Source organism: Vombatus ursinus, unplaced genomic scaffold (assembly GCF_900497805.2).
Source record: "Vombatus ursinus unplaced genomic scaffold, bare-nosed wombat genome assembly UNPS02014773.1, whole genome shotgun sequence".
NCBI lineage: Eukaryota > Metazoa > Chordata > Mammalia > Diprotodontia > Vombatidae > Vombatus > Vombatus ursinus.
Window position 1 is genome coordinate 28088324 of NW_020954551.1, and position 8411 is coordinate 28096734.

Below are 8411 nucleotides of genomic sequence, written 5' to 3' on the forward strand. Positions count from 1 at the left end.
ATGAGATATTTCCCAGGCTATCGCCAGTTGTCTTAACTTTTGTCTTGCCACTGGACTTTGATGACTCTGGAAGAGAGTGAGGCCGATGACTTTGTACAAGTCTGCCTCACTTGAATCCAATTCATGCACAAGTCAAGATATCACCTCAGGATGTCATTGGTCCTGTGTGAAAAGGAAAGACAAATAACAACATCCCAGAGCACTTTGATTTCACCTTCTTGTATTCAATTCAGCAATAAAATACTAAGGAAATTACAGGTCCAGTCCCTATCCCCTATACTTGTATGTAAGTATATATGTTGCACGTCTACATATATGTATATATGTATAAGTAGATATAAGCAAATACATGCATATATTAAGAATGTATCATTTTGATTTTACAGAGGAAGAAACTGAGGTCCAGGGAGAAAAAGTACTTTCCAAGATTGCTCAGACAATAAATACCGTATGTGATAGGTGTACTGGTAAACACCAGCAGAATGGAAATTTAAGAGCAAACTGTTTCCTTTTTGTCTTTTGATTCTCATTGCCTAGCACAGTACCTGGCATATAGTAGGTGCTTAATAAATGCTTACTTATTGATAACCAGTGGGATATGCCTGTTGAAGGAAAAGGATTAGTCAAAGACAACACAAAATTTTCAAGCAGACATCAGCTTTGACTAATCATGGAAATATCAAAGGCACTGAAGACCTATGTGGCCTTGGGCAAGTTGTTTGACCTCTCTGAGCCTCAGTTGTGTCATCTGTAAATTGAGGGGGTTGTACTAGATGGCCTTTGAGGTCTCTTTCAACTCTAAATATCTGAGCCTATGTTCTGTTCTCTAGAATGATTTGTCATCATAATTGATCTGAGTTCTCTGGCCTTAGGGAAACAAACGTGGCATAGTGGAAAGATCTCTCACCCCTGAAATTTCCTCCACCAGCCTGCCACTTGCCTGAAATTCCACCCGGAGTAATTTGTTTGGGTTAATGTTTGTCTCCCAAACCCTTATTAAAATGCAAATTAGTTATCTGAAAGAATGATGCATGAAACTCTTATTGTGGGCTACCATTGACCAACATGAAAAAAAACCAGAGAAGCTAGCCCTTAGGTAGTGAGACAGGTAAATTCCCACCTGGTAAAGTGATGCTAGGGAAGAGAGAGATGAGGTAAGTTGAAGCTCTGGGAACTGCCAAGGAGGGCAAATATCTAAAATCATGATGTGCATGTGATAGGTGTTTAATAAATTTTTGTTGAATTAATTTGGGATGCAGTGAAGAGGTGATCTGGGGGTGTAAGAGGAGGCTGGTAGCTGAGGGGAGCACAGAAGCACTGGGAAATAGGGGGAAAGTTGAAAGAGTGAAGGTAGTTTCAAAAAGATGGAGGGAATGAAGATAAAAAAGGAAAGGAACATGAAGACAAACTTGGTAGACTTTACAATCTTTTCTATGATAATGTCGGCTACCAGATACTTTTTACAAAAGTGATGAATAAAATGTACAGTCAGTCAGTCAGTGATGCTGCTTTTCCTTCCACCTAGTCTTCTGTTTGTATTTGCAGTGCTGTTGAGATCATAGAGGCAGCTAGATGACTCAGTGGGTAGAGCACTGGGCCTGGAGTTGGGAAGACTTGAGTTCAAATTTAGCCTCACACTTCCTAGCTGTGTGATCTTAGACAAGTCACTATTAAGTGGTTTGCCTTGATCTACTGAAGAAGGAAATGACACTTCAGTAACTTTTCCAAGAAAACCCCATGGATGGTATGGTCCATGGGACCATGAAGAGTCAGACAAATTCAATAACAACAAAGAGCAACTCAGTGTTGGCTAAAACCACAGTGATTTCTATTGAAGCCCTAGTGATGATTCAACATGAGTAAATTTCTGTTGTTTTTCCCCTGATTAATCTAAGGCAGTGAGAAAATGACTTGACCAAGCCCACCAAGCTGGTATAGCCTGGATGGATTTACCAGATATCCAAGGCTCAATATATCATCCTCCTATGGCATTTAAAGCCTTCCTCTATTTGACATTTAGTCTTTCACAACCTAGTTCCAATTTACCTGTCCAGTCTTCTTCTTTTTTATTCCCCATCATGCTCTATCATGTAGCCAAATTGGACTTCCTGCTGTCCCTCACACATTGCCTTGTCCCCTCTCTCTGTTCTTGTATACTGGCTGCTTATTCCTCATGTCTGGGATATACTACCACACACGGCTTCTTAAAATCTCATTTCTTTCAAAGCTCAGTTCAAGTGCCACCTTTAACAGGAAGCTTTTCTCAGTCCTTGCCCTGCCCTGCCCTCCATGTTAATGAATGCCTCATTCCAAATTGTCTTGTCTTGTTTTCTATTTACTGTACTGCATGTCTCAAAAGTCTTAGTTCAGTTTTAAGCTTTAGTGGCTTGAAGATGCAATAACACTTTTGAGATACGGTATTTTGTAGCTATATATGTATTGCCTTGCCCACAGAATGTTAGCTGCTTGAAGGCAAGGGATATTTCGTTTTTGTCCTTGCATCTCACAGAGCCTAGCACATAATAGGAACTTAATAGATACTTGTTGGTTGATTGATTGGCCGAGGGCACCTTTCGGGTGTGCTATCACCTAGGGGCAGAATGGCCTGCTTTGAAAACAAAACAAATGTGTGCTTTAACAGTTAGCCCTGCCGAAAGCCAAAACCGCAAGCCTCCAGTTTACAGCCCCTTGCTCAGAAGCCTTGAAGAGGGGCAGGAACTAAGCCGGGAAGTGCAGATCAGTTCTTTGGCTCCGAGCTCCTGTCCTCCTATCTGCTGCTTTGTCAAAGACTTCACTACGATGTGAGTTAAAGTAGTTTCAGGGCTGGATCTCGCCCTCGATGGTTTTGGGTTTGTTTGGGATGCGAGCGTGTGTGCACGCGCGTGCATTTGCTTCCAAATCTCTTCATTGACAAATCGTAAGGTTAATTGGTCAACCCCCAGATAACAGAGTTTATTTACCTCCCGCCCCTAGGTAGAAGGCGAGTGTTCCCCAAGGACTCGCTAGTGTGTTCCCGGTACCCCATGCGCCCCTACAGCGAGGTCCACCCTGTGCGGACCCTCTCGGATGATCCCCTCAGCCTCTCATGCATGCAAGTCTCATCTCTGGCATGCCATTTCAGGGCTGGGGGGATTTGGAAGCAACCTCGGGTCTTCATCCTTCACCCGGAGCAGTCAGCCAGCAATTATTAAGTGCTGATTACTCCGTGCTAAGCGCTGGAGATACAGAAAAAAGCAAAATTAACCCTCACAAAACCAACTAACCCAGCAGACAATCCCAACAAACCCCCCCCGGTCTCTGTCCCCGAGAAGCGTGCATTCTAATGGGGGGAGCAACAGCACAGGCATTTTCGTGCGTTGTGTGGATTTTTGAAATTCTTGGCCAAGGCGCATTGGCTCAAACTGGAGCTGACAGTCTGTTAAAATGAAACAAAGCAAAAACTTCCTAAAATATAAGTTTAATCTGGGCCAAGAGGCTGCAAATCGGCAACCCTTCGAGGGTCTGGGGTGGGGGTGCCCCAGGGGATTAGAGGCATTCCGCGCCTCGGACCCGAAGGCTCCCAGCCCAGCCGGCCAGTGCAGTCCCAGGAAACTGTCCTGTTCCTCGGCGACGACACAAAACGACCCTGTCCCTCTGACCCCGACAACCTAGAAAACTCCCACTGCTCTTGCTCCCCCAGCACTCCCGGCTCCCCAGCTGTCCCAAAGCCAGAGAGACAATTTGGAACTTCAGCCCGAGAAGCCCAGGGCATTCTGGGAATTGTAGTCCTGTCTCGCCGCCGGAGGCGCCTGCGAGACCCTTGACTCGGACTACATTGCCCAGGGAGCCACGAGGGGTATATAAGCCGCGGCGAAGCGGAGCCCAAGTGCAGTAACCATGTGGATGTTCTGCTGAGCCGTTTCCTGAAACTCACTGGGGTGGGAGGAGGAGGAGGAGGTGGTGGAGGTGGCGGAGGAGAAGAAGAAGAAGGAGTGGGAGGAGGAGAAGCTGCAGCAGGAGGAGGAGAGGGGAGGTGGAGGGAGCGAGAGAAAGGCGAGGCGAAGCTGGGCACCCGACGGGACCAGACGAGGCGAGACGAGACGAGACGAGACGCAGCAGGGGTGCGTGTCCGCGTCCATCCTAACGGGACCGAGCTCCAGCTTCGCGGACATGGAGCGACAAAGTAGCTGCTAACGCTCTCCCAGCCCGGCTCCCAAAGCGAAGCAGGCACCGCTCCTGGGGGCGACAAGGTACGGTCTCGGGCCGGGGCAAAGCGGCAAGCGTGCGGGGAAGTGACCGAGGGAGAGACAGAGCAGAACTTTTCTGCTCCGCCCTCCCAGGGCGCTCGGGGCTCGGCAGGGTTAGGGGCTTCCAGCACACGCCGGCATGCCCTGTCAATTATCTGTTTCCTCTCCTTTTGCGTATAGGTTCCCCCTCCGCGCTCCAGAGCAACGAGCTTGCAGATAGCGGCTTCAGTCCCGCTGCCTTACCCAGCCCCAAGTTAGGAGCTAGGGACCAGTAGCAGGAAATAGGTCCGGGGGTGGAGGGGTGGACGGGGTAAAGGGAGGGGGCACGGCAATGAGCGAGTGTATGTCCTCAAGGAAACAATCTCGAAAAAAAATGCATGCGAGTGTTCGAGCCCTGGTCTGCGTGGTGCCCGGGCGGGGGGTGAGGAGGTGGGGGTGGAAAAGATGCAAAGGAAGAAAACGGGGGCCGAACAGATGAGGTTTGGGAACGTAGCCTGTTTGTGTTGGGGGAGCGGGGCGAGGATGCCCAGCATCGCAAAGGATGCCATCCCCTTCTCCTCCAGCAAACAAGTGCTTGGGGATCAGCTAACACTTTCACCCCCGAACTGTTTGGATGTTGCAGAGATGCGAGACGTATAGTGTTATCTGTCGCCTTTATGGAGTGCGTGCCAGGAATAGAGAAATCACCGTCCGGTTTTAGATCTAGGGTGAAGCCGAATCATGCAGGCACGGACTGATCAAGTTTGTAGGAGGTTACCTGAGCGAAGGGATCTAACGCCTATTAGATAAACTGTTCTTGGTGTCGTGAACAGACACCACGGACATTCTATGGCCCTTGTAATGAGTCCTTTTTCTTTCTTTCTTCCTTTTTTTTTTAAACTCAGGCGCTGACCCAGTGGAGCAGGAACCCCGGTTTGGGTGTGCTGTAGATACTGTTGGCTTAGCCAATGACAGGTGAGTGAAATCAGTAATGAGCATTGTTCCTAACTGCCCCCTTGCCCTTAAAAGCTGTCACGACTGGGATGGAGGAAGAGAAAGGACCTTGCTGACAGTTCTTTAGAGCAAACACATGGCATGGGGTAGTTAAGTTGCATTAGGGAATCAGTCACTCCTCTGGCACCCAGAATCAGAATTGTAATAGACAAATCAAAGATCTGTAAGAAGATAGAATGGCATTAAATGGGGGAAGACGAGAGAAAATCAGACTTGTTAGGTGGTGTTCATGTGATTTAAATTTTCAAAGAGATACTGTGTTTCATCTGCCAAGCATATAAGCAAAATTAACTGCCTCAAAAATAACTTTCCACCAAGTGAATATGTGCTTGTCAGTTTAGGAGTGGATGGGAAGAAAGGACTGGCTTTGGGTAAATGAAATAATCACAGCTGATTTTGGTTTATTTATTTATATGGAAAAGCTAAGTCAAATCTAGAAATGAAGGAGAAAATATCAGCATTCAGCCTTTGGCCTGAATCCAAGCACATGTCAAAGGATTCAATAAGTTAATGCTGTTGGAGTGCCTTCTGTGGGATGTGAGTTGGGGCCAGGGTTTCTGCTATAAACACAGGCCCGCCAGCTTTTCCAGACTGGCTTGAGATGCGTTAGTGGAGGGAGGCTCGTGTTGTGTACATAAGTCCATGCAATTGTAGGCTTGCCCATCTGAAGTTTTCTTCTTAAATGGTCAAAAAACAGGGCCACAAGGGGTGGACGGGTGTTGGTAACTCATGTAACAGTCTAAATATTTAGCTGTTCCCTGGGCTACAGTCTTTGGGCTTTTCTAATTTGAAAAGAAAAAAAATCAGACACTTCATTAAAGAGGTGTAGTGCTTTTGTTTCCTGTTGATAAAATTCTCAGGAGTGCTAAAGGAGTGGGAAGCATTTGTACTCTATTCATCTGTATTTGTGGAGAGACTGGGCCCATTAATTCATGTGGTGCTAATGAGGTTAGAGCTGGGAGTTCCATCCCCTTCCTGATCAGTTAGTTCTGTACTGAGCAGAGCAGCTTCACAGCCACAGACTGGCCCTCCCTCTCTGGCTACCATGCTTCTCAGATGCCTGTGCTTGGGTCAGAGATAGGGAGAGAACATGCCAACAAATTCTTTCTCATATCCTCCATATCCTTATTGGTAGACCTGTTTATAAGAGCCATATAACTTTGGTTTCTTCAGGGACTAGAATTTTCTGAGATGGTTTCTTGCTTTCTGAAATCAAAGTAAGTTGTTTGGGGTTGTGAAAAAGAATGCTGGGTAGGGAGTCACAAGAACCCAGGTTCACATCCTGCTTCTGCTCCTTGTTGCCCATGTAGGCAAATTACGTGGACTCTCTGGATCTCAGTATTGTCCTCTGCAAATGGGGTAGGGGCTTCACTGATGGCCCTGAAGCTCTTTCCTCTTCTAAGCCTGTGTGATCTGTCCTATACAAATCTATGATCCTGTACAGATTGAGTGTAACATTAATTATCACAAAACCTTGGATAATTTCAAAGTTTGTCACCTAGGGGGTGGACCACTAGGGCTTGCTTGGTCTGCCCAGGTTGCTACCTTATTCAAGAAGAGATGTTTCATTTGGGAATAAAGCATTGGTCTTATTAGGAAGTACTATGGGTCCTTTACTATGAAGTTACAGATTTAAAAGTCTGAGAATATAATAACTGGTTTCAGTTTAATTCTTTGAACCACTTTTGAAGTGAAATACCATTTTCTGCTGAGCGTTTGCAGACAAAAGCAAGTGATCATAATAGCTAACATCCTATAGTGCTTTCAAGTTTGCAAAATGCTTTACATGAGACTAGAATACGTCATCATTTATTCATTCATTTTGCAAATACTGTGAGTTCCAGTTCTAACTCACCATAGGACCTTGAACAATTCAGTGTCCCTTTTGGAGGCTCAATTACCTTTGTTTTTTTGTTTTGTTTTTTTGGACTAGGCAATGGGGTTAAGTGACTTGTCCAGGGTCACACAGCTAATATATATGTCAAGTGTCTGAGGCTGGATTTGAGCTCAGGCCCTCCTGACTCCAGGGCCAGTGCTCTATCCACTGTACCACCTAGCTGCCTCTTTCGTTTGTTTTTGTTTTTGTTTTTGTTTTTTTTTAGACTTTCAATTATCTTTGAAATAAAGGATCTGGGCTAGATTATTTCTTAGGATCCTTCCAACTGAAACAATCTATCACTCTGATTTATGGAACCCTTATTACGTGCAAAGCATTGCTTTGGACCCTGGAGAAGATCCCAAGATAATAAGGTATTCCTTAGTCCTCAAGGTACTTATTTAGTACAATGTAAATGAAAGAACTAGCAGGAAAAATTTGATAAAATAAATTCACTGCTTAAGCTGTAAATGTGGATGTTAGTGCCTTTTCACATAACCTTGAAGCTTACACTGTGTTGCCAATTGTACATTTTTTTTCCATCTTGGAAGTACAGGCTGCCCTTTGGTTAATCCAGCAGAAAAGCCTCTCAAGGTTTTCTTTCCTTTATCAGCCGTGGAAGGTTCTGCATGTTCCAACTGGTGTGTCTAGCCGTAGTGAGTTTTCTTTAAAGCCCCCCCCCCTTTTTTAAAATAAAACTCTGATAGAAGCTTATCATCCTGTAGCACCGAGATGAATTATATTGACGTCTGTGCTGGATCTCATGCGATATGTTTTAAAAGTGACAAGATATCCTCCACATTGGTATTCTGTTTGAAAGAGAATGGTTCTCTTTGTTCTTTGAGAACCTAAACAGAGGCAGAATGTAGGAGAATAAGGAAATGAATTAGTAGAATAAGAAAGATGAAAATCTGTAGGTTAGATTTGGGAACTGTTGCCTTATTTAAAGGGGGGGGAGAACAAAGCTAAAGAAAAAAGTCAGTAAACAAATGATCCATTTTCAGAGAATTGTTGAGAAAGTATTATCAGATGGCTTTTTAAGCCCCATGGGAAATCTATTTGTGATTTTTTTTTAAATGGGTTGCTTATGAAGAAACCAGAGTACAAAAAGTGAAAAAATAAAATTTAAATTTGGCTTAGAGTTCTTTTTCTAGGCCAAACTGCCCTGGGATAGACCTGGTTTAAGCAGAGTCTACACAAGGCAAATGTGTTGTGTTAATTGCTGTTGGTTTGATTTTGTTAAAAACAAACACACTCTCTCTCTCTCTCTCTCTCTCTCTCTCTCTCTCTCTCTCTCTCTCTCTCTCTCTCTCTCT

At 44.9% G+C, this 8411-nt stretch overlaps 1 protein-coding gene across 3 annotated transcripts in view; it reads left to right on the forward strand.

Moving 5' to 3' along the window:
* Positions 1–4021: 4021 nt before the first annotated feature.
* The window catches only part of ITPR1 (inositol 1,4,5-trisphosphate receptor type 1), a 394249-nt gene continuing 389859 nt past the window's right edge, over positions 4022–8411 (forward strand). For 2 of the 3 annotated variants that reach the window (XM_027863904.1, XM_027863905.1), the window contains exons 1-2: positions 4023–4229; positions 5111–5180. The gene's annotated coding sequence lies outside the window, so the exon portion shown is untranslated. Of the gene's footprint in view, positions 4230–5110; positions 5181–8411 lie in introns of all 3 variants that reach the window. The other variant, XM_027863906.1, reaches the window with a different exon arrangement.